This window comes from Lonchura striata, chromosome 3, assembly GCF_050655825.1.
Source record: "Lonchura striata isolate lonStrDom1 chromosome 3, ASM5065582v1, whole genome shotgun sequence".
Lineage (NCBI taxonomy): Eukaryota > Metazoa > Chordata > Aves > Passeriformes > Estrildidae > Lonchura > Lonchura striata.
The window spans coordinates 98,589,278-98,614,162 of NC_140705.1; the positions used below are offsets into that span (position 1 = coordinate 98,589,278).

Consider the following 24,885-nt stretch of genomic DNA (forward strand, 5'->3'; position numbering starts at 1 on the left):
AAAAGACACTAATGATTTATCAAGCTATCTTCAAGGTAAAATTCATCTTTCACACACATACCAGCACCCACAAGCATTTGACCAGCTATCACCATGACATTTTACACATGAAGCAAAGTGTGTCAGGAAAAACTGGCATGGATTCCTGCACCTCTCTAGGCTACTGACACAGAGGTATCACATTAGTATATAACCCCAAACTGCTGAACCACCTAAACCAGTGAAGTTTTGTCTTTCTACTCTCCAGCTAAAGAAAAAAAAAATATATATAATTCCATGCATGGAATTGTTTTTTAACTCAATCTGGTTAGAAACTGCCTGTTTATTTGAATTAAAATAGCATACACTGTATATAATGTCATCTTTTAAAGACAACTGGACCCATACAGCATAAACATTTATCACCCAGCTTGGTCACATTGGTTGAGCCCTCTGAACAGTGGTTACATTGACAATACCATGCTGCAATGTGGTATAAGGCACAGTTTTAGGATGGCTACTTTAAAAGGAACAAAGACACGAGTCAACTAAAATTGTTATGCTTCCAAAACAGTATCACTGCTATATTACAGTGCTACATTATGCAATATTTCTCAACTTAAGCAAAACATGAATTAATAATATACAGAAACATGTATCTATATATTAGCATAAAGAGACAAAATACACCAATACTTTGCTATTTGGGCCTTATAAATCAAAGAGTCTCCTCCTTCCAGTTTTATATTGCTGGAAGGCTTAAAAAGCTAAAACAGTTCTTGGCAGAAATGAAGCAGTGGAAAGAAGCAGAGCATTAGCATTCACGTGAATCATTCAAAGCCACACAATACATTAAATTCTATAGCATGTACTATTTGGCTTTGAAATTTCCTACACATAGAAAATACATATTTTTGCTCATTTAGAGATTAAACATTTTCATTCTTAAAAAGTGTGCTGGTCAGTACCCTTCTTCTAGTTCCTAAGACTTTTAGAAATTATGTCATTAACAGTGATGCAGTAGTCTTTACAATGAAAAATATAAATATGTTTGCTAATATCTTGCTCAAATTCTATCTGTATTTTTTTTACATAAATCAGTCCTTATTTGCCAAAGAAGAGAAGACTACAATTCTATAAGGTTTGTTTTTCACTTGTCTCCATTTTTTGAAAATGCAAGGTTTTAAACAGTCCAAGTGGCCAGTGCAAAGGACTGTTCCTGGAATGCTTTGAACAAAAGTGCAAATGATACTCAAAACACATCCATCTTCATTGAAAACAAATTTGAAAAGCTAAGTGGAAAAAAGTTAATCTTCAAAAAATCACACATCCCCACAAATAGGTGCTCTCACAAGGACAATCAGTCAGGAAGGAGGGAGGACAGGCTCCTCAACAACTAGCATGAAGTTGGAGCTTAATACTAAAATGTTCATAACCATAACAAGTTCCAGACAGCCCTGTAGGCTGTATGTCCTGAAATGGCCTCTCCCTTTCCCATCTTCCCCGTCACTTTGCTCCCCATAGCCACAAAGGGACCAAGGGATAGGTTCATTATCAACTCCCCACTGCCACATAATGGAATTGTGTCTTCCCAGTGACCATGAGAGATGCCAGCTGTGCTTCCCCACTGCATTAGTCCCCACTTGTGACTTGCAGCAAGAGTGCTCCTGACGGCAGCCACCCCTGCATTTCCTCTCCCTGGTTTCCTATGGGACAGCTTCAGCAGCCCCTACCACGGCAAGACTTCCTCTCAGAGTTCCTCTAAGCCCTTATAAAGGCAGATATCCTGGGGCAGTCAGAGGAAGAGTCTGTTTGGCAGCACTCTGGTTGTACCTTCAAAGCCTAAACTAGCTTTCTTTTGAGTCAATGTAGCTATTAACCCCATTTTCGTAGGGGGGTTAATATGATTCCTTATTTTCCACCAGCTGGCAACTAATTCCCATGTAAAGATACTAAACAAAATATAAGATCTGTCTGTCTCTAAGTAAAACTCCATGTTGCAGAACAGCTCAATGTTCAGTAAGAAATGTACTCCTTTTTTGTGCCATGATAGAATATCAAGGGGTGATTTCACCATGACACAAAAACAATGCAAGCAGTGCTCATCTTATTTCTCTTCTATGCATATTCAGCCTTTCCATGCTAAAAATTATAAAACTAGATGAAAGGGCACAACTAACTCAAATCCAGCCACACTTTATTACTCCTAGACCTCTGGCTATGGATCAGTAGCACTGAGAGGCATTTTAGATTCCTCTGCTCCCTCTGCACACCTGATTTGCTAACTCTGAGGCATGAAGTTGGCATAATTTTTTAAGGACTTTTTATAACTGTTATCCCACAATGAAATTATTTAAATCAGAGAAAGAAAGAAGATGTAGGATGGGAAAAGATATATGCAAAAAAATCTCACTGCACTAACAAATACAATACTATTTGACAGACCATATGGCTGGCACAGTATTCTTGGAAGAAAATCCTCAACATACCACAGAAGCCTTAGACAGGTTGAAAGCCCACCAGCCTTCCCCATGCTTCCTTCCCTATATTCTCCCACAACAAAAAAAGATTAATAGAATAAAAAATATAATCCACAGTGAGGCATAAAAACAAATATTCAACTGGACATCAAAATAAAGCAAATAAAACACAGAGAAAGTGCAGTATTTGTAACTTGGGTGCCTGTCAGTCAGTTCAGCTCTCCTACAGGCAGGAACCTGGAGGATCACACTCTCCTGCTGTGAGTAAACCTCTGGGTGCCTGGCCAGTGCCTCCTCCTCCAGCCTGCCAAGCAAGGCATGGCATTGGGCCTCCCTCAAGGCCCTGGGCATGGCCAAGAGGTAGTGTCCTTTCCGAGCAATGGACAAAACAAATTCTTCTTAAAGCTCCAGCTTCCTTCCAATAGCTCCATTCACTTTGGTGATCAAATGGCAGCTGCTCTTCCCACCCGCCAGACCAACATCTCTGTCAGTACGTGCTCACAGCAGCGGCACCTCAAGGGCATCTAAACCAAGTTTAGTCTCTGTCTGCCTTGTACAGCCAAGGCAGGTGGAAATTCTGGTTTCAGAGGTGTTGCTTCAGAGCAGTCCCACCAGGTTTTGAGACACATGTAAAGGCAACTGCTGAGCTAGGGGGAATCGAACAGTCAGCATCTTACAGAGCCAGGTCCGTATATGGATGTTCTTAATATGGCACTTCGTACTTTGCTACTAGAGACACATAAATATTTTATTTTTGGATTACAAGGGTTGCAAACAAGGTATGCCAACTAATGTCAAACAGAATAGCTTTACAAATTCCAGGAAAGTTACGTGCAACGTTTAGACAACACATACCCAACAACAGGCTTATTCGTAGTTACAGTAATAGGAGACGAGACATATACTCAAAATAAATGACCCCATTGGAAAATTCTAAGCACATGACTATAATTAAGCTAGAACATTTTCTGCAAAGTCATATTATGTGGACTTTTTAAAGTAAGGTTTATATCTGTTCATAAATTTTGGTGTTTAGACATCATAAACTTTATTTTTCCAACATTGTACAATAATATCTAGTGCTGTTCCTCAACTGATTAGCTTTAATTACTTTTTAAAACATTTTGGATAAAACTAGCTGTCAGAAGTTTATTAACTATAATGACATAATATTGAACTCAAAGATGAGTAATTCCTTTTAGCAAGTGACAAAAAGTACTATTGGGCACTATGCTTATATATATCCCTCACATAGGGCACAGTAGTGTCTCTCCAGGTATATGCTTGTCCAATCCCTTTCTTTGATTTATCTCCAGAATGAAAGTAAAAACTGGTTTATGATCAATCTGTTGATGGATATGCACTGTTACTGCATGCGTCAGCCTCTACTATGGTGCCTATGCCATACTCCCTTCTCCTAATCTACCTGAAATCCCACAGGATTTTTCGTTCATTAGGGCTTATCAGTTATATTTATTTGAATCCACTGCATTCACTTGTTTTCGGGAAACCACCTTCCTTAGAGGGAAAAAATGTTATATATTTAGCACATCCTACAGATAAAAATAATACAGGTTTTACATAATTAGCAGCTGAAATACTTTTATAGGGAATTTGAGTTACAAAACTATTATTTATTCATTTTTTTGCTCAAACAATGGAATGCTGCTCAGTGATCTCTCTGTCACTGGCATGCTTTTAAAATTAAACACTAGAAATAAAATGCCTTAGGTTAAATAAAATAATCCAGGAAACAAAACAAAAGCAAAAGCAAAAACAGAGCAATCTCAGCAAAATGTCCCGTTTTCATCCTTATCTAGTCCTAGCCAACACCCACTTCCACAAAGAACTAGAAGAAAATAGTAGGCCCTGCCGTATGTCCCGGAGGTGAGCAAATCTGGGCTGTTAAACAGCAGGAACTGGCAAATTCTCCAAGTGCAGAGTCCTAAAAAAGACGCCTGCCAGATACTTCACTCTCCTACTGCAAAGAGGCTTCAATTCAATGCCTTCCACAGCCTGCATCTCTGGCAAGAAGGTTGGATTTCTGCACGCGTTTAACTGCAGTAGTATTCAGTCTGCACAAAATTGTTACACTCCAGCATGGCTGAGCATGGCATCGTACCTGCTCTGCTCACAAACCACTTTAGCCCAGTTCTCAAACCAGCCAGTTCCTAGGTGTTCTTTCACTGTCTTTAAATCGAAGGCAGAGAGAGTGAGAGAGAGCACACAAAAGAAAGTGAAAAAAAAAAAAAAAAAAAAGAGTGAAAGCAAACATATACAAAAAGTGCATGCAGAGCCAGATTTTTTTTCACTGTGGAGTTTCAAATATTCACCAGTCAAAATTCAAACCAGATTTTCAAGAACCTATGCCTCAGTGGTTTCTATTGTGATACTTGATGATTTGATAGTTAAACAGATTTTAACAGTCTAATCAGTTATTTAGTTAACAGCTAATGAACTCCACTAAAAAAAAAAGCCCTCTTACAACTTAAAATCACATTTCTTTGCATACAAAACATTTCACCAAAAAGTCATGCTCTATATTTTGCAAGTTCTTGCTATTTATTTTAGAAAATATGAGAAAATCTCTCATAGCTGGGGCCTTTTTTTTCCACAATATGTCACTTTCCACACAGCTGTGAGAGGATGAATTGTGGCAGTGAAGTTCATGGTAAGGATGAGATTTTGAGTAGAGGAATTCCTGTTCACTGAAGGTCATGCGTCAGAAATACCCTTTTCAGTATATCAGGCTTTAAAAGGACAACACCTCACTTCCTGGTCTGCGCTGAATCTGCTGTGAATTTTCAAAATAACACTGATGTGTTTTTAGTGGTTCAATTTGTAATGGCTAAATCTGCAGTTGAAAACCCCCAAAGCCCAACAACAACAAAAACAAAGCTATCATCCTGTAGCTGGCTGCACTTAGTATGTCTGCTTGTGGTTTACTTGCAGAAAACTTCAATAACAGAGGAATTGCTTTATTTTAAGGAGAGAGGGGAAAGTAATATTTTCCCAATATGATCTGTTCCTATTTATCTTCAAGAGGGAAGAGAAGGGAATAAAAATACTTTTTAGTTATAATATTTATTTTATTTGCAAATCATTTCTTTTTGTGCTTGAACAAAAAGAGCAGAAAACAAAAACTCAGAGAGAAAAGACAGCTATAACTATATTTTCTCCACCCCTTGCCAAAAACACCACAAAGAATGGAAAAAACAATGTCTCATTTTAAACCCCAGAACTGGTTAATCAAAGCAGTTGATGATCACACACACCAGCTGGGAAAAAAATAGTTTTCTATCCATACTGTACTCAAAACTGCTACCTCTGGCAGGCTCAGATGGAAAACAGGAACCGCCATGCTCCTGTCAGAGGTCTGCAGAGTGAGGAAACCTTCCAGTAACCCCCACAAAATGCACTGAGCCAAGGTGCAAGAAAACTCCTAGTGGGCAGCAACTGAGTGACCAGAGCAGCAAGGGCACAGCAGTGACCTAATCCCCCTCAGCACCTATTTGTCCCATATTTAGATGCATCATCACCTAAGGATGAGGTACCAGTTGGGACTGGAGGTATCAGAAGAGCCTACACAATTGGTGTCAAAGATACAGGTCTCTATATAAGCAAATTTTATAAACTGTCCAGTGTGGAATAAGTTTGGTATAACCTAATAACTTTTAGTGCATCTTGTGAGCATACTTTTGTTGACAGGTTATGGGATCACACCACACTCAGATTGGTTCATAAGACCCCAGTGGACTGTGCATGGCCTGTGATGATAAGCTTCTCACAAGCATTCTGACAGCAATATCAAGGCTCATTTGTCAGTGACACACACTTCTCTGGGGTAATATTGAGGTGTTTCAGACAATACACGGGTTTTTCTGCAATTATGATCCCAGTTTTTTTCTTCCTCCTCTCCCTGCTCAGGCAATAATACCTAGCAGGACCAGCAGCCCAGACAGCTCTGATTCACACTCTCCAGCAGAAAACAAGGGGGTGAGGATCTGAGCTCCACCATTTCATTTAAGAGAACCACTCAGGTCCCAGTCAGATCTCCAGATAAGCACATGGGTTTCAAAAACGCTCCAAACAACAGTCCATGCTTGTGCTCCGTATTACCTTGAAGGAAATTCTCTCTCATGGAAGTCTTTCCCACCAGGCTTTCAACTGGCCTGTCTCACAGAGAGGGGTTTCACAGCAATAGAGCGTCCCAATCCAAACTAACCAACTGATCACTGTTTAGCAGTCCTCTTCCTGAGCTAAAACAGGAGTAAGAGTCACAGAGAGTGTACCTCTTCACCCATCTTTTATTCCACAGATGCTATGGAAAAGGAGAATATTCACCTGGCTCTCTTAGTTCTTTAAAACCCAGTGCAGGGAAGGGGAGGAAGTGGGGGGAGGAGAGGGGAGAGGGACAATAGGAACATTTAGTCCTAATATTCAAAACCAGCACAAGGTACTTTTAAAGCTCTACAGGTATCTGGATTGCCCTTTTGAAGCTGAGTCTGCAGGAAACATCACACAGTTACTCAAACAAAATGGATCTTTCCCAGCTTTTGATCCATACAAGTCTGCTGCAGGAAAGGTGGTTTTATTTTCTGTTTCAAAATTAATTACTAATATTCAACAAATTTCTACATGATCTGTACAGTGAAAAGGGAGATTTTGTCTGGTCTTTTCTCAGTAGGCAGCCTGAAGCACATTTATTTTTACTCTGAGAACCAAGAGATTCAAAGCACAGTCTCCGAATATTTCAGAGGAAGTTACCCTTATCAGTAGTCTTTAGGAAAGTCCTGTACACCACATACTTGGGATCAAGAAGCTGTCACGTGAAGTCTATCACCTAAAAGAGGTTAAATATGCAAGTACCAGCATAGCTCCCTTTTCAGCATAGCTTTGCATTATTAAGATCATCCTTTAGGTAAGTGGAAAAACACTGGCTACAAAATACTATCTTATCCCAGATGGTGATGTCATGATTATGTAATATTATCCTCCAAAGATTACTGTATATTAAAGAATATGCTGTATTTCCCAGGCTTTTCCCTTGCATAACTTCCCAGGTGATTTGCATCACTGAACAATGGGAAACCAGGCTCCCCAGGTTTGACAGGAGACTGCCTCTCCCTACACAGGAGTTGCTCTTCTTGCTCACTAAATTTGGGTTCTTCTCCCTGTGGCCTCCCAGAAGCTGTCACCACACACCAAGTGAAAAAATTTGCCCCAGCAAACAACCCCCCACCCCAAAGGATCATAGCTCAGGATCTGTATCCTGGCTGTTTCCTGGGCACTGTTGGTCCTGGGGAAAGGAGGCACTGTTCCCCTACAGCACAAGGAAGGCTCTGAAGCTTCATGATTAATTAAGCATGGTCAGCTTGACTCTCCTCAGGAGGAATGAGGAAACAGAGGTAGAAGAACCTGTTTGATGAAACTTTGAGCACTGAAGCCTGAGGCAGGAGCTTTGGTAGAATTAAACATTGTTTCTTTTTCCTCCCCTTTGCCTCCAATCTGTTTATAACTCATATACTGGCAGGGTCAATGAACACACAAGGTCTGTTCAAGACACAGAAAACAGAGTAACAAACAAACCCAGGGAAAGATATAATCAATATCCCTTTGAAGCAAGGTGGTCCAAGCCTTCTATAAAAACACAGATTTACAGTTTCAGGAAGAAAAAGAACCCAAACTATCTCTCATATCTGTCATACTGTTAAAAACTTCATTATTATTTAAGATAAGGTTTTTATTTCTACATACTGCAATAACCAGATGCAAAAAAAATGTAGCCAATTTCTAAGCATAAGAGCAACAAATTTTGAGAGGACTGAATCAATCTGACTACTGTATGTACATTTCTCAGTTCATGCTTAAGGCAAATAGATTTCCTTGAATAACTTCTAAAAGCTACTGTGAAGAAATAGTTCTCCCTTAAGCATGACTAGCAGCAAAGCCTTATTATACCCACCCTTAGTTCAAATAATGCCAACAATGACTGCAGTCATTGGTAGCACATTAACCTCATAGGGACAGTAAAGTCTGCACTAATGGGAGAGGAGGAATCTAGCCCAAACATCCTTTACAACCTCTCAATCTCCATGCCCAACATGGTGTATAGAGATACCGATACAACGTGAATGGCTCCAATGAAAGTTAAAAAAGCTAAATGTGAAGGGCTTTGCAATTCATGTGGAAGTGAAGAATTACACCACTACATGCTTCTTTACCCAAAGGTCTTGATTGCATATTCAATACATTCATCAGATTGATATCCACTTAGGAATCTAATGATGAAAAGTACTACACAAATTTGGCATTATTTTACTCTACAGAAGGGAAAAAACATGTAAAAATGCTCCTAAGCATGACAGTAAAATTGAAGAAGGATCTTCCTTTTGTCAGTAAGCATCTGGTATCTTGCTTCATCCTCTTGATGCCTCATTTTCATATCAGAGTTCTAATTAGTACAGCAGACAAACAATGAAAATGTGAAAGTGATACAGTCCCTGCAGATCAAGTGCTGTACATGCCTGTGTACATACAGAGCACTGATGATAAGCACCGCAAGCAATATTGGCAGTCAAAAAAAGCTGACAGCAGTAACCTAATTTTACTTCAGAGGGTAGATCTAATCTTAGGACCCAATCCTGTCAGGAACCAAGAGCCATAAACTTTCTGGAAAGCTCAGTATTTCACTGAAGACACTCAGCACCTCACAGGTTCAAATCCATACTTTTTGAAAGTCACTTCCTATTTCTCTTTTGTTTACCCTGGCTTATCCTGAACAGTGAGGTTCTCTGACATAGAGATAAGTTTGGAAATGATTACTCTCATATTCTTTGATGATTTCAAAAGGCAGGAAAGAATCTCTCCCTTTTCTGAGGGCCACCCAGCTGAAGCAAAGAACATTATTTTTTTCAGGCATGTTAATAGGAGCCAGTAATAACTCAACTGAGTTTCCTTGGCCTTGAAATACCTGACTGAATTTGCTTTTGTTCTTTCTCAGTAACATATTTTGTTCCTGTATCTGCTGTCACACAATTATGTTTCAAACAACCCTAAAAGGGAGGCTGCTCAACAACTTCCAACCAACTTAACCTCTTCCTATGACACATATTCACTGCCTGAATGTGTTTTATCCATTATTCCTGTCTCATAAGTGGAGGGAGCCACTGGGAAACACAGTGTAACAAAGTAGGTCTTCAAATTAAGCTTTCCAATGATTAAATATGTTAACTGTAACTAAAGCTGCTACTAGTCTCACTTTCTCCAGGGGGAAAAAAGGGAACAAGTGAATACACAAGTGTTAGAGAATGGCATCTTCTTTCCTAGATGCCTAACCAGAAAAAAAAACCACCAAATGAGTTGGACATATACATATAAATTATTTCATCCCTTTGTACCCCCATTTATGCCAGTTGTTCTGAGGCTTTTTTTTTTTTTTTTTTTTTTTAAGTCAAACTAGGAGATTTGGTAAATGCAGCCTGTCACCACAATTTTTTAATTCTGCTAAGAGCAGAAGTGAGGTACTTCTCAACTGAGGAGCTGCTAACAGCAAGCAATGGATCAGGGATTACAAGTACCACTGGGAGAAGAAGGTACAAAAGGGAACTGGAAGAGTACTATCCCTTAGAATAACAGCATTAAAAGAAAAGAAGGCTGAGCCTGTGGGTTTGAAAATGCAAGCCCTAGGATATGAGCTCTGAGCTTCAGGGCAGATGCATTTTGAGACACAAAGGAATTACCTAGCTGAGTTCTTTGATTACAGCTCTTACCAGGAATCCGGTCTGTAAGCAGGGATACTTTCAGGACAGCTGGGTACCCCTCCCATATGCTCTCTTTTCTGCTGTTTTGCAGCCTTGAGATGAACATCTAACATATTAGATTCATATTTTAAGAAGTGAGGACACAAACATTAACTTCATACTGAAGCAGTGGTGACTGATAGGGTCTCACATTGTACAGAGGACCTGTCAACAATATTAATAAACATATCTGTATTCATCTAATATTCATTCAATCCCAAGATATATTCAAAACATTCTGTCATAGCAAAGTTTATCCTTAACCAATGTTACTTATCCAGGAAGGTAAACCTGTGATAGCAGGGGATTTTGAAGAGAATTTGTCATATTTAGGCACCATGTCTTTTCATATTTGCCTAAAGAAAGAAAATTGTATCTTCTCTGAGGTAAAAGGTGTCACAGTATTATAAGCCTCCAGTATGAAATAAAGCATTAACAAACTCCCTTGAGCTGCTATTCTAATTGATGTTCATGAGCCACATACATTTGAAAGATGAAGCAAATCCATCAGAATATTTTAAGGGCACTGCTTCTTCCTGTAGGTCACTGAGCAGTGTACTGCAAAGTCAATATTACCTTCTGGATAGCCATATAGAAATGTGTAAGTTGTAAGTAAAAGGACATTCTTCTAAACAGATGAAAACTGTAAATAACTGAAGCCTTAAATTCAACACCTTTGCATGCCAGTGCCTTCAGTTTCCTGTAATATCACATAATTGATATTCCCATCACTGAATAATTTTAGGATGATGGACCGTAGCAATTCACCTTTCAACACTTTTTCTGTAGCATCTGTAAAATACCTTTTGAATGAAATAAATGTATGTAAAAAGCTTTACTAGACTTAAAAGTCTAGATGTTACATTTATACTGATCAAGGAGGGCAATACTGTACACAATATCAGAAAACCAAAAAGAATTTCCCTTCTTCACTGTGAAAGGATGGTAATGGGTACATTGTGTCCTTCTCCCACTTCATCTCAGCTCCAAACACACTAAATAATGAATAATTCTGCAAAGCAACAATGAGTATCTAAATGAACAATGCCTCATAATTTCCCCAGAATCTCTTTCTAAAATTCATGAAGCCCCAGTTGCTATGATCTACTTCAAATTTTTCCCCACTGGGGTCAGTCCTGAAGCACAACATGTTAACCCCAAGCCATGTCAGCACATCCGGTGTAGTGAATATGTGGCTTTTCCAAAACCAGGGACAGCCTTGTGTGAACCACAGGCTAGCAGTCTGCCAGGCGGGCAACACCAGTATAATCTCTCTGCATCTGTTTTATAAACACACTCAGGTGTTGGGCTATCAGGCTTTGCTGCACTGCACAGCTGCTCCACAGCACACACCAGCTGTACTTACTCCTTCTTCACACCACTCCAGCTGGAGGATCCTAAACCTTTCCCCTCTTAGTAACAAAGACCCTAAAAATGTAAAATTAAATGTTCTGCTTCCTTTAAATGATTGACTCAAATGGAAGTCCCCTTTCCTCCAAATTTAGTGCATGGACAATCAAACAACAAACACTTTGACTTTACATTTTGTCTGCTCTTATCTTCTACCATACTAACTGCAGTTATGGGGCTATAAAAAATACACAATATTAAAAGTTAGGGTGGCAATTTTCAAAGTTTCAAACTTTTCAAAACAATCTGTTCTACATTTAAGAGGGATTTGCACACCTAACTCTTTGAGCCAGTTTATTCATACACAGGTAGGCTCAATAGCAGGGACATTCTGAGTACATGCACACAGGATAACCCTCAGTGGTGATTTTTTCACTGAAACAGTAAAGCTGTGCTGCCCACAACTAGACACCTATAGGAGCAGCTCAGCTTCCAACTACTGTCTCTGCTGTCTCTGAAAGGCTGGTGTTATAGATCCATACCTCTACAGAAAAAACTAGTGTCAAGAAGGCAGCAAAACAGAGGCCCTGCAATTCTGTTTGCTTACTGCAACAGAAGGAAAGCATCCTCACTATAAAGTGGTTGGAGAATTGAAACAGGAAGAAAACCCTTTCCAATCAAACCATAAATCCACAGCCTATAAAAGGTAAGCTACAAGAAGGAAATAGAAATGTAATGGTGAGAATTCTTCTACAAAAGTAAAAGGAGAGATTGACAGATGGCAGAAAAGCTTTAGGACAGAAAGAGATATCTCTAGAAGGTATCAGGCAGAAACCTTATTTCACTAGTCTAGATCTCAGCCCCTGTCTCCCCACTGTAAAAATGAAACTGATACTTCCACTGCAAAATTGTGAGATTAAAACCACAATGCTTGTGCCATACTTCTGGGCAACATAGAGAAAACTTCATCCATTACACTTCCTCTCAGGAATGCTGTGAAGATGACTATACTCAAGATTCTCCAGACACAGATTATTTTGCTAATGAGTTTCATTACAACCTGAGACAGACAGATCTATGTAGCAGACAAAGGCCTCTTCTGGAACTACTGATATAAAAGGCTGGATTATTCATTTTATAAGAAGATTTTATACCTGAATTATGAGTGAATGTTTGTCCTATTGTTTCCATTACTGACATGCTCATTTGTTTGAAGGAATTATGTGAATGGAAATAAAGGCATTAATTACAGAAGAAAAAGGAGATAACACGCTATATCCCAAGTAGATGCAGGACAACTAAGTATGTAAAAACTTGCATGACCAGTTCACAGCATGCAAGATTATAACTAATTTATTACACATTATTTCATGGCTCAGACAAATTTCAGAAAATAATGTAGTCAGGATCAGAAATAGCTTATGTACTGTGAAAATTAATTCACCTACCCCACCTGTTACCAGAAATACTAAGGAAACCCAAGCAATAATGATGATGGCTATTTTTCTGTTGATCTGTTTTGATATTTTGAAACTTCTAGTTAAATAAAGCCTGCTGCAAAAACTATCTCCCTTATTTGTACGAACTGCTCTATTACAAAGTGGCTTCACTTTGTTGACCATCTGTCATATTTACATGTTCCTTGGTCTGGCACACAAGCTTCAGCCTCTTTCTCTGCTGACTCATGTGAATAAAAACACTCTCCCTTAACTCCTCAGTTAGACAACTATTGTTTCCCCAAGGGCCATCAAATACATCTTTTAAAGTTATAATAACACATAATTTATTTCTTTTGCATACTTACGTCCTGTAAAGTATAGGTTTTTATTTTGTTACACATTTTCCACGGCTTTTGCAAGCCACATCTAGCTTGATACACAGGTTATTGCACTCCAAAAGTGAGATTGTTTTTCTTATTTTACATCATAAACTCCTGAAGGAAGAAACTGTGAACTTTCTGTTTCTGCACAACCTCATGTTATCAAAGAGAAATTAATAACTCCTACACTCAAAACTGTCATGCTGCCAGCATATATGCATCCATGCTCTGACAAGGTCCCAGCACTTCTCTCCTGTCTCACTGGGATATCACTAGCATCAAGTGCCTTTTCATAGCTGCACAAAATATCTCCAAGACTTCACGTTTTTTGCATCGCAAAGTTCATTAACCATGCATAAATCTTACAATAGAGGGGTTCTGCAGAGCAGCACACTGCTGCTGGGAAGCAGATTTTGCTTGCAATCCTACAAATAGGGTGCAGGGCTGATTCACAGTTGCTGGAAGAGCTACAAACTTTTTGGCAATTCTACAAAACATTTGGCCTGTAATTTGTCTTACTGATCACTGCCACAATTATGTCCAGGTCCCACAGAGAAGAAGCCCACATAGTGCAGCAAGGAGACTGCTACAGGGAGAAAAGACTCAGAGGTGCCCCCACTTCTCACTCTGCCTGCTTTCCCTTTCACTTGGATGGGTTTTTTAACCTCAGTGTTCCAGGAATAGCCTGAAAGACAAAATTACATTCTCACACTTCACATCTGATTTTAAACATTTTTTAAAAGGGTAAACTTTAAAATACATTAAGGGCTTTGAAAGCTTTAGGGTATTAATAACACTGTTGCAGCAAAACAGTTCTTGGCTGGAGAGCATACACATTTGAAACTAAATGTAACATGTTTGTTACATGTTTGTTACATGATTGTCAGTTTGATGTCCGGAGTACATTCAAACAAGGGTAGAAATCAGTTTCATTTAATTTGTTCAAATATCCAGTGATTTACTATAGTTTTATTAAAACTGAAGTGTCAGCCAAAACAAAACCAAAAATGTTAAGATTTTAGGGGTTTTTCTTAGTTTAAAAATACCACTTCCAAAACAATGCATATTACCAAACTGAAGAGAAGGCTTGGTGGTCAGAACTGACACTTCTGAGCAAACACGTTGACAAGCAGTTCACAATGTACTCACAAACTCATTTGCACACAGTTTAGAAGTTGTGTTGACTGGATCTTTTACTCAGAGGATGGTTGGGCTTTGGAACAGACTCCTCAGAGAGTGGTCACAGCACCAAGCCTCTCGGGCACATGGTGATTCCTGGGTGATCTGTGCAGGGCCAGGACCTGAACTCAGTTATCCTGATGGGACCCTTCCAACTCAGCAGATTCTGTGGTTCTGTGACAGTGCAACCACTCATGAAAGGATAGATAAAAGCTAGATAACACTTTCAAAAGGCTGCTGAATCAGGAGCCTAAATTCTTCATGTAATTTCCATGTTGCTGAAAATTTTACAGTTGGTCTCAATTCGGAGAAATATGAAAATTCATTATTAAACAGAAGGAATTCAGTTGATGGTGGTGTAACTAGCTAGGAGCACAGAGGAATCGGTATGTATGCAACTAAAGGATACACATACTCTCAATAGTTTCAGCAACAGAGAATACCACTCAAAGAACTACCCATTGAAATCAATACAGGAACATCAGCTTTGAATCTGTGTGCAAGACAACTTACCTCTGTTTGTCCTCCAGTCATTAATGGACAGAACTCACTACAAACTTCCAACTTTTGTATGTTTGTTTAAGGCATATTGATTTTGCTTATTCACACATCTACTTATCAACAAAACCAACACAGGAAAGTTTCAGGGTTTTTTGCACTGTTCTGGGATGTGATGAATATAGGTCAATTGCTCCTCATCTAGTTTTCTTACCATACTACTAAAGTGAAGAGAATACCTTTCAAAAGAGAATCATGACTCCACATTTCTGCTAAATTATATCCTAGAAGGTAACATTTTCCCCAAGGCCCCTTGCAACTAATGGGCAAAGCAGACAAGAATGAGCATGGACTGGCAAGAAAAGAGCACATAAAGAGATTATAGGAGCTTGTCTAGGTCACAGTGTCTGGGCTGCTCCTCAGAATTGCTCAAAGTTTAGCTAAACTTGTATTTTAAAACGTTTCACCCAGCCTGATAAAAATGGATATGCAAAGCTACCTCCCAAATATGACTACTAAACTAATATTATTTTTAAGGATAAGTGTAGATATAGATATATAACTTATAATATAGTTATGTAATGGATCTATGTACCTATAAATATATAAACACACACACACACACACATAAATATATATACAAACTATTGCCAAAGGGCTGTCAGAAAGAAGCCCAAGGTTCTGCTTTTTACGTGAAAAGCCCTGTTACTTGCTTCTGATTCAATGGATAACACTTCTAAAAAATAGGCATGAGGTGTTAATAAAATTCTTCTTTGTTCTTTCTTCCTTTCAGAGGCTTGGCATGGGTCTGAGAAATTGCTAGCAGGAAGAGTAAAGGGCTGTGATAAAACTAACAGCTTATTTCAACCCAGTGACATTAGTACATACTATTACCCCTTTATATCATATCCAAATTTTATTATTGTACTCTTAGTGGTCTAACCCACCTATCACTACAGAAAAAAGCTCTAATGTAATAATACTACACCAGCTTTCATTGAATTATAAGAAAAATCATGTAGTTCACTCAAACTGTGCAGTAGAAACATTCTTGAAGCTATATGGGACACTAAGAAACAATGACAAGTTTGGGAATCATGGACTAGATCATATGGGCTGTCCACCTAAACACATCAACTCCTTAAAGAGAAACACCACATTTTGCAAAGCATCAGAAACTCCAAATACCCCTAGCAAAATTTCCACTATTGCCTCTCCCCTCGATATTTTGAGTTAGGGACACCAAACAAAGCTGAGCTGATATGCTGCTTCTCAACTATCACTGCAGCCTTTCACACTGGTAAGCGTTTTCCTAATATTTCTCTTGGCTTCCTCAGTCTACTTTTTTGACTTCTGCTTGGACTGGAATTTTTTGAAGACAGAAACCACCACTACACATAAAAAAAAAAAAAACAACCAAACAGTAGTAGCTATTTTCTGCAATTAGGAGTCCCTGAAAATCCCAACAGTCAGTACCAACTAAAAATTTTTAATGGTGTTTCCACTTCTTGGGAGAGTCCAGTTTTCAGGGAAAGATCATGTCCCTACAGCTCCACACTGAGTCTGTTAAAAACAGAGCATTTTTGCCTACATATTACATTTATTCCTTCAAACACTTCAGTAGTATAACTAACTGGAAACTCAGTGCATCACTCCTTTCTGACTGAAAACAGCCGCTCCAACAGCCACGAGTATGATCAGTTCCCTGCTGCTTGCTGAGCAGCACAGCGGCAACGAGCTCTGCGTGACAGCGGCTGGGCTTCAGACACTGGGGAGATTTCTGAGTCCTCAAGGATCTCACTGGTCCACCAGAGGGACAAAAAGGGGAAGGAGTTGGACTAATGGCAGTATGGATATAAGGGAAGTAATGACATGAAAAATGAAGGAAAAGTTACAACAGCTGGGACTTGAGGGCAAGGTGATAGTGGTGGATTAAGGAGAAAAGTGGGCCAAGAGGTCAAACATTCAAGAGGTGCCAAGGCACTGTGTGGTCACAAGGAAGGAAAAGACAAGGAAACTTGGAGGAAAAGGAAAGAAAAAAGATTCCTCAGTAACTCTAAAAAGAACGACATGAGAGAGAAAACATAGTGGATACAGCATGATTGACTTCAAGCCTTTCCTTTTCCAATATATTCTCAGACATCACTTTTTAACGCCACAGATCAATCTCACCTTGAAATAAAGGAAAGTTGACAGATGCCAGAAAGACTTATGCAATGAGTAAATACGGTCCCAGCAAGGAAACTGCTTGGAATAGGTATCTGTAGAGATCTATAGCAGGACATTTCATTCACATAGTCTGCTAGCATTGCCAACATCAAAATCTTATGCACTTTTTTAGTGCATTTTAAAAGCTGCCCTATAATTTTTCTTGACTATCTTAAAGCCAGAACAGATAAGGACAGACAGAGAATTGGCAGCATAAAAACAGAACAGATGATAAAGACAAAACTGAAGGAAAACAGGGAAGGGCACTACTGTCTTGCTGGCTTTTTAATCTGTGAAACAATGCAAAGCAATTCCAGCCATTTCCTCATCACCTATGCAGAGGATGCACCAGTCTTCCCTTCATCTTTCCACCCCTACTATATCTGCTGCATTGCTACCACATCACTCTCTAAATATACTTATAGATATTAACATTGTCAAAGCTATCTATCTTTTAATGATACTAAAAAGGCCAATGTACTGAAGAATGGACAGTTCTAAATGCATAAGAAATCCTGGTCCCCCTTAATAAGAGGCTTGTAACTTATTTATACTCTCAAGTAATGAAAGACACTAAGGGAAACACAAAGTATTACATTTCCCTACTCTTCATGTAAGATACAGAGATACCAAGGGGGCTTGCTGTTCAAACAATGCACACATGAAATTTATTTGGTAACATCTAGCCATTTTTCAGGCTTTTTTTGTTCCTGCCTGTGATGAAATTGCCCAGCAGGACACAGAAACAAGCAAAATGATTCTATTGTCTGGAACAATCAAATCAGCTCAAGTTAGCCGATATAAGGCAGAAATGGCTGCCTGCAAGCCTCCAACGGAATCAAACTTTGCTTTTTTAAATTTTAAAAGCTATGGTCTGACATCACTTCTGTTCCTCAACAATTCAAGTCCGAAAGAGTTCAGAGGGAAAAAAAAAAAAACCTCCTATAACTGTGCAGCGTTTCTCTAATACTGCTTCCAGTGAAATAAACATTAAAACTCCTGTTATATTTAATGGGAACATGCCAATATCTCTAGGTTTCTTAGCTGTGCTACTCAGAAATATGTGAAATCTTGGCTTCTGTAACTTCTGTTAAATTACAGCAATTATACTTTAATATCATTGACATTTTTAACTCTTGGAGGAATGCAAGTGAGAGGACACTCAGAAATCAACTTTACTAGCAATTCAAGCTATTGAATGAATAATGATCAAAGTAGATAAGAATTCTGCAGATGTTCTTGCACCATATTCATTTGCACTTTCTTTACTAAAATATAGTGTAAAGTACATAACTGCCATGAAAGTTGCCCAATCTCTAGAACAGCTTACTAGCTTTACAGTTGCAGTTTCATATTAACATTACTTAATATACTTTTTAAATTGTCTAGTGACTGCCTGCCAAACAGGAAAGTACTCACAAACACAAGGTTAAAACTTTCTGTCAGCCTCCCATAGTAACCACTTTCCCCTCAGATGGTTGAAACCCCTGTAATTTCTACAATTTGCACGATTCAAAAGGGCCTGCAAAATACCCTATTATTCAGGTCTTGCTCTGTCCAGCCTGGCAAAAAGGTTTGTTTGATCCTCCCCAGTCCAAACTGTCAGTTTTCCAACCTGTCTATGGAATTCTGATCTTATTCATATCCAGATACTTCCAGCCCTACCTTTCCATGCGGATGGAGAAGAAGTCTCTTCTCAGTCCTCTCTGATCACAAATATCCCATTACTTGCATGCTCTATTGTTCCCAAACCCTCTCTTACCATGAACTGAAGATGTCTTTCTCTCACAAGATAATAGTTGGGGTGGAGAAAAGGAGATTGAGATAGTATTGGGTAAAGCAGAACTGAATTCAACTAGTCAATTCTAAGCCAAGAAGCTCCTGCCTCTAATGTCTTACAAACTGTATTCACAGTCTCCCTTCAAAACCCAAAAACCCCCAAAAGGTTCATTTAAATGAAAGTTATTTACAGAGTGAAACCAAATCACATTAGTTGCCAAGTTCTACAATTCCAACTCAAATCAAATCCTCATTTTGGCAATATTTAAAGAATTCTGGACATGGAAGACTGAAATTCAGTTTGATGCTAGAGAGCAGAAACCAGACTTATATATGCAAGATTTTCAGAAGAATAAAAAATCAGTAAGAAAAAAATACAAGCAAAGGATGTTGTTAATGGTCATTTATTCTTGGTTTTCCTTTGGAGCACATGCCGCTATTGAGGGAGTAATTTAAACTGGCCTGTATTATATCCAGTGAACCCAATGGAATCAGTGGTTTACTCAGAACTATGAAGCTCTGTACAGTGCTATGGAATCACCTAAGCTGGAATAAGGACATGCACTGTCTTAAAACTGGTATATAAGAATGACATGCAGGAATTGTTTTCACTTGGACATTTTGTGAGTCTAGATTTGACCTAGTACCTATGAACTGGACTCTGCTTCTGGTAATTTTTTTTCTAACAAATACTTTCTACAGAGTTCAGTAGAGTTATTTTCACTATGCGGAACTTTGTATCAGTATTTGGTATGAGCAAAAGTAAGAGGAAATTCTGATCAGTGGTAGGATCAACTCCTGACCTACAGCTATGATAATTCAGTGTTAAGTGAAACGCATGCTCCACTACACACTTTTCATGCCCTGAGCAATTTTTTTTTCACATCTGAAGCAAGACTTCAAAAGCTATATACTCAGCAAAGCAGGCAAAAAAAAAAATCCCAGAGCAGTTCAGTGATCACCATACGGCCTTCAAGCAGCCAATTTGCCTATGCCAGCTCATCCCTGTCTCCTACACGTGGAGCTTTCTGCTGTTGCCAAAAGGGCAGCCGGAGTACGCAGCGTGGCTGCAACTATTCATTACCCTCCTCCAGGTTTCTCCCCATGCCTCATCTCTCCCTTTCCCCACTTTGCCCTTTCTCTCTCCATGCAGTAACAACAGCAGAGGCAGCATTTCCCCCCTCTATTGCTCCTCAGCAGACTGGGAAGCACTGCAGGTAAGCAGGAGCTGTTAGGAGAGAACATTTCTAGCAGGGAGTAGGAGTAGATTTATGCAGCTGTAGAAAGGGATTGATACAAGACAGTGGGTGAGCTGTGTGTGACTGTACCACATCCCCAGCAGAGAGGGAAAAGAGAAGGCACAAGAGGGAGACAGACTGTGGGAGAAGGTTAGGAAGACCCCTATCTGTACAAAGTTCTCTCCAAAATCTCTCAGCTCTGCTTGACAATCACTTACCCTCAGAATGAGAGAGTTCCTGTGAAATGTTGCTGGAGCCCCCATAGCTCTCAGCCTTGACCCATAAGCCTGACAGACCTTGCTCCATGACCACTCTGTCATGCAGAAACCTCTCAAACAGGACCCCAGCAATTTCCCTTTAATCTCAACAAATATGATTCCTATAACAGCTTTTCAGCAGCCCATGAGCCACAGTTTAGATGAGATCTAAAGTTTTTGCAAGTGAAATCTAAGGCCTTTCAACACCACCAGCACAAATAAATTCAGTCAGCAGATGAAAATAAAAATGAAAATATGCTACAGTCACTTTCTGCCAGCCCAATGCCAGCCCTCAGCAGTGCACAGCACAACCAGAGATGAATGCATAGGGTGACCTGCACTACAGTGATGACAATTCCATTCTCTGTCTGCCAGCTACAACAGATCACCTGCTGACTAAAAGGAGTTCCCATTCCAACAACAGAAATTACATTAAAAGAAGGAGGAAAAAAAAAGCAACTCAGTAGTCTTTCCATTTCATTCAGATTAGAGGCACTGGAAAGAGACAGTCCTACTTCTTGCATCCATGGACAGCTCACAGGACCAAGGATTCTGAAGTGCTTTAATTCCTCCCCTGCTACTGCCTTTTGGGTGACATTCAGAGCTCAGTTAACCTAGATATTTAACTGTATAGACTGCAACTTCTTCCCCACGTCATTTCCTATAACTCATCATCCACCTGCTACTGATATATTAGATTAATTCATAATAAACTTGCTTTATACAATGGCGGCACAGTTGCACAACTAACTTCATATTGGCAAAATGGAATTATGAAAGGATGCTTTCAGAATAGTATAATGCTTTAAATTTAAATCTGAGGAAACCACATTGAAAGAAGAAAAATAGTATGGAAGATATTTTAGCAAAGAAAAGCTTAATAAAATATATGCTTTATTTTTTTTCCTGACAGCATAAGGGATTTTTTTAAGACAGCAGAAAATTAAATCTCTTTCATTAACCTAAATATAGCTGTAAATTATTTTCAGTGGAAATGGAGGCTTTTCTGGTTAAATGTTCTGATGTTCTCACTGATTTAGTGAGTTCTGTTACTCAGCCAGCAAAAGGATTTCTTAGGACAACTCAATAGGTTTTCTCATGTACTGCCAGGCTAATGGCTAAGACCCTTAGATGGAGTCTTTGGCATGGATCCAGTCATGCTGATTTCATCTGTCGTCAACTCTGGAAAGTGGACTTGAACTCAGAACCCATACTACCAATCATCCACACACATAAACATTGATCGTGGTAATTTGCAGGAGTGGAACCACACAGCTAAATATCAATGGAATTTTCCTTCCTGATCTCAATTCTACTGATTAAAATGTAGCTGCATTTCCAAGTCAAGTGAATCATTTACATATGCCACATGCAAGAAAACTAGATAAAAACATACTTTATTATTACCTGAATTACCTAACTCAAAAATACAGACACAGCTGTCAAGTTGCTAGTTTGTTTTTCAATCAGAACTTGCAAGTTGTTTATTGTTCTGTATATTTTGTTCTTCAAAGAGTAAGTTCACCAGCATCCTCTTGAATACTCAGTGCCATTCTGTATGACATTTTTTGCACTTACAAAAAGCCTGAAATGTCATAAATCTAAAGCTCTCTTTAAAACTGCAGTGTAACCATGACTAAAAAATCTGCAAAACTGACACTTTTACTGTGCTATGTCTGTACTGATGCACTACTGGAAAAGCAGCCATCTTTTTAATTGTCACTATACCTTTTTTAGAAACCTAAACAAGTGTTTTCTATTGATCTTACCAAAACTCCACAAAACTATGTATTTTGTTTAAAAGCTTTCATCGAGTAAACTCTAAATCACTGTTTCACACCACAACTTTGAATAATATATATATTCAGAGAGAATATGTATCATAAGGTTAAATGCAACTGCTGAACATTCTGTAGATGAAAGGAACCAGAATTTTGCGTATCTATCTGACTTGTGCTAATAAAGTAGATATTATTGTGATTTCAAGCTTTGTACTTGTTTATCATTAGTGTTTCCACTGTAACCATGGCATTCATATATAGCACAGGCCTAAGAGTGAGAAAAATATCCAGTATTCTCCTAAAAAAATAATCTGAGAAAAAGATATAAGGATTTGAACAATGGCAAAAGGCAATCAAATTTGGTGATCTAACTAAAATGAGAAACAGTTTCCTCTTAGGGGGAAAAAAACCCAAAGCATTATTTTTTGTGAATCTTTTTTTGCATTTTGGACTTATGACAAGAACCTAGAAACCTAGAAACATAACCTTGACCCTAACACAGATATTATAAAACAAATTCTGAAATTTCCTTTAAAAAACCCCATAGAGTACAACATGAGATCAAAAGCATTAAAGCTATTAATATGTTGACAAGACCTGTTCTCAGCACATGAACATTTTCTCAACCCTCTTTTAGTAGTGACTGTCCAGTCCTGCAATAACTGTTGCATGATTTTGAAGGTAAAAAGGGGCAGCAGTGCAATTACTCTGATCATACTCAGCAAGTACTTGGTACCCAGTTCCAACTTTCAGGACTGCTTAAAGGGAAACCCTCAAAATAGCATAAAAAGAATTGATGGTTTTCAAGTGTGTTTCAAGTGTGTAGGTTGCATTTATTTGATATTTCAGGCAATAAGGAAGAATGGGTTACTGTGATTGCTGGTTTTAATTTGCTTGTTACAGAGTTCAGAAAGAGTATTACAAAAATATCTGCCTTAAATGCCAAAAGTGAAATGAAGGAACTAGTCCTCTTATTAAAGAGAAAAAACTGACTGTATCATACCAGCAGATGTTAGCCTAATATTGGTTTAGGTCATGTGCATTTTCCTTGTAGTGTGAAACTCATTCACTTTGCAGACAATTCCTTTTTCAGTTTTAACACAGACTCCAGACACTGATGAAGATACCAATAAATCTATTAACTTCAGTATGGACTCTATAGAGATGTCATGGCCACAGGTCTTGTAACTCAATTAAAAAAAACCCAAAACTGGTGCAATTTTGTAAGTGTCAGTTCGCTGAAGGTCCCTATCTAGTAATCCAATAAACACACTCAATATTGCCATTACAACAATGCACTCAGTAAATAGGAAGATTTTGGAAAAGTTAAACACAATCCTATAAATACTTACCACCCCACGCCCCCTGCCATTCTAACTGTGATACAGGGGGAGTGTATGCTGTCTTTGTAGTACGTGAACACAATCCTAATGGTAAGGATTTAGAGTACAAAACAAGCTAAGTGATGTTTTCAGAAGCTGCATTACATTGACCAGTTATGATCCACTGCCATGTCCTCGATTCTGTCACATCAACAGACAACAAGCGTAGTCACTCCCTCGTCTCCTCCCACCCACTGAATGCTGGACAGCAATGAATCCTGATGCAATAAAAGCCAGCATTTATCTGATTCAGCTATCTAACTCCTCACAGATCCTGTTTACAATGGACCTCAACCTGTTAAATTCCACTATTTATCTAGGGAATGTGTTCAGACATTTGAGTTCACCTTAAATATCAGAGACAGGATGCACCACAGTCCCACCAAAATTCAAACTAGGATCTGGAATCTGCAAGGTTCTTCCAGATTCGGTGACAAACTCACAACATGTACCATGCACAAAAAGCACACACAGATTATTATTCTTTCACTAAAAATCTGTGCAGATCATCTCATCCCACTGGTCTCAAAAATGAAACCTCACTTGATTTCAGGAGAGTCCCAACTTGATTATCATTCAATACAGGTAAAAGATATCTGCAATACTGCTGCATTTGTCTTTTCCTATTATAGCTATTTTTCCTCCTTCTATCACCCACTTTTACCATTTTGAGCTTACTAATGTGTAGCTTTTATAGAGCATCAGAATAATCTAGACTCTGATTATCACAATGCAACACATAGGCAGTAAAAATAAAAAAATATTTCAAAGTTGTAAACATAAAAGTTTTAACAGCAAAGTTGATGAGCTTCTAATCAGCATAAATAGAGTCTAATTCTTTCATTCCCTTTCATCATTTCCCCATCTCTACATCACTGCATTAAGCAAAGAAGCCCCAAAGAACACATAGAACTCAGACCTATTAACCCTAGCTATTTTTCCTTTGGTCCTGGGTTCTTCATCTCTTTGCCAAAAAATTACTAGCTAGTATCCTTGACTGTGAAAAATAAATACATTAAAAAATGAGCATATATAATTTCAGATGGCTGGTCAAGCAGGGCACACTGAAAATGAGATGATCGCTACTATTGTTTTATTATACATCTCATTTAAAGGCTATCTACTATTTAACT

At 38.6% G+C, this 24,885-nt stretch overlaps 1 protein-coding gene across 3 annotated transcripts in view; it reads right to left on the reverse strand.

Annotated features, from left to right (window-relative positions):
- PRKCE (protein kinase C epsilon) overlaps positions 1-24,885 on the reverse strand; it is a 283,489-nt gene that overhangs the window by 256,749 nt on the left and 1,855 nt on the right. The window lies entirely within an intron of this gene.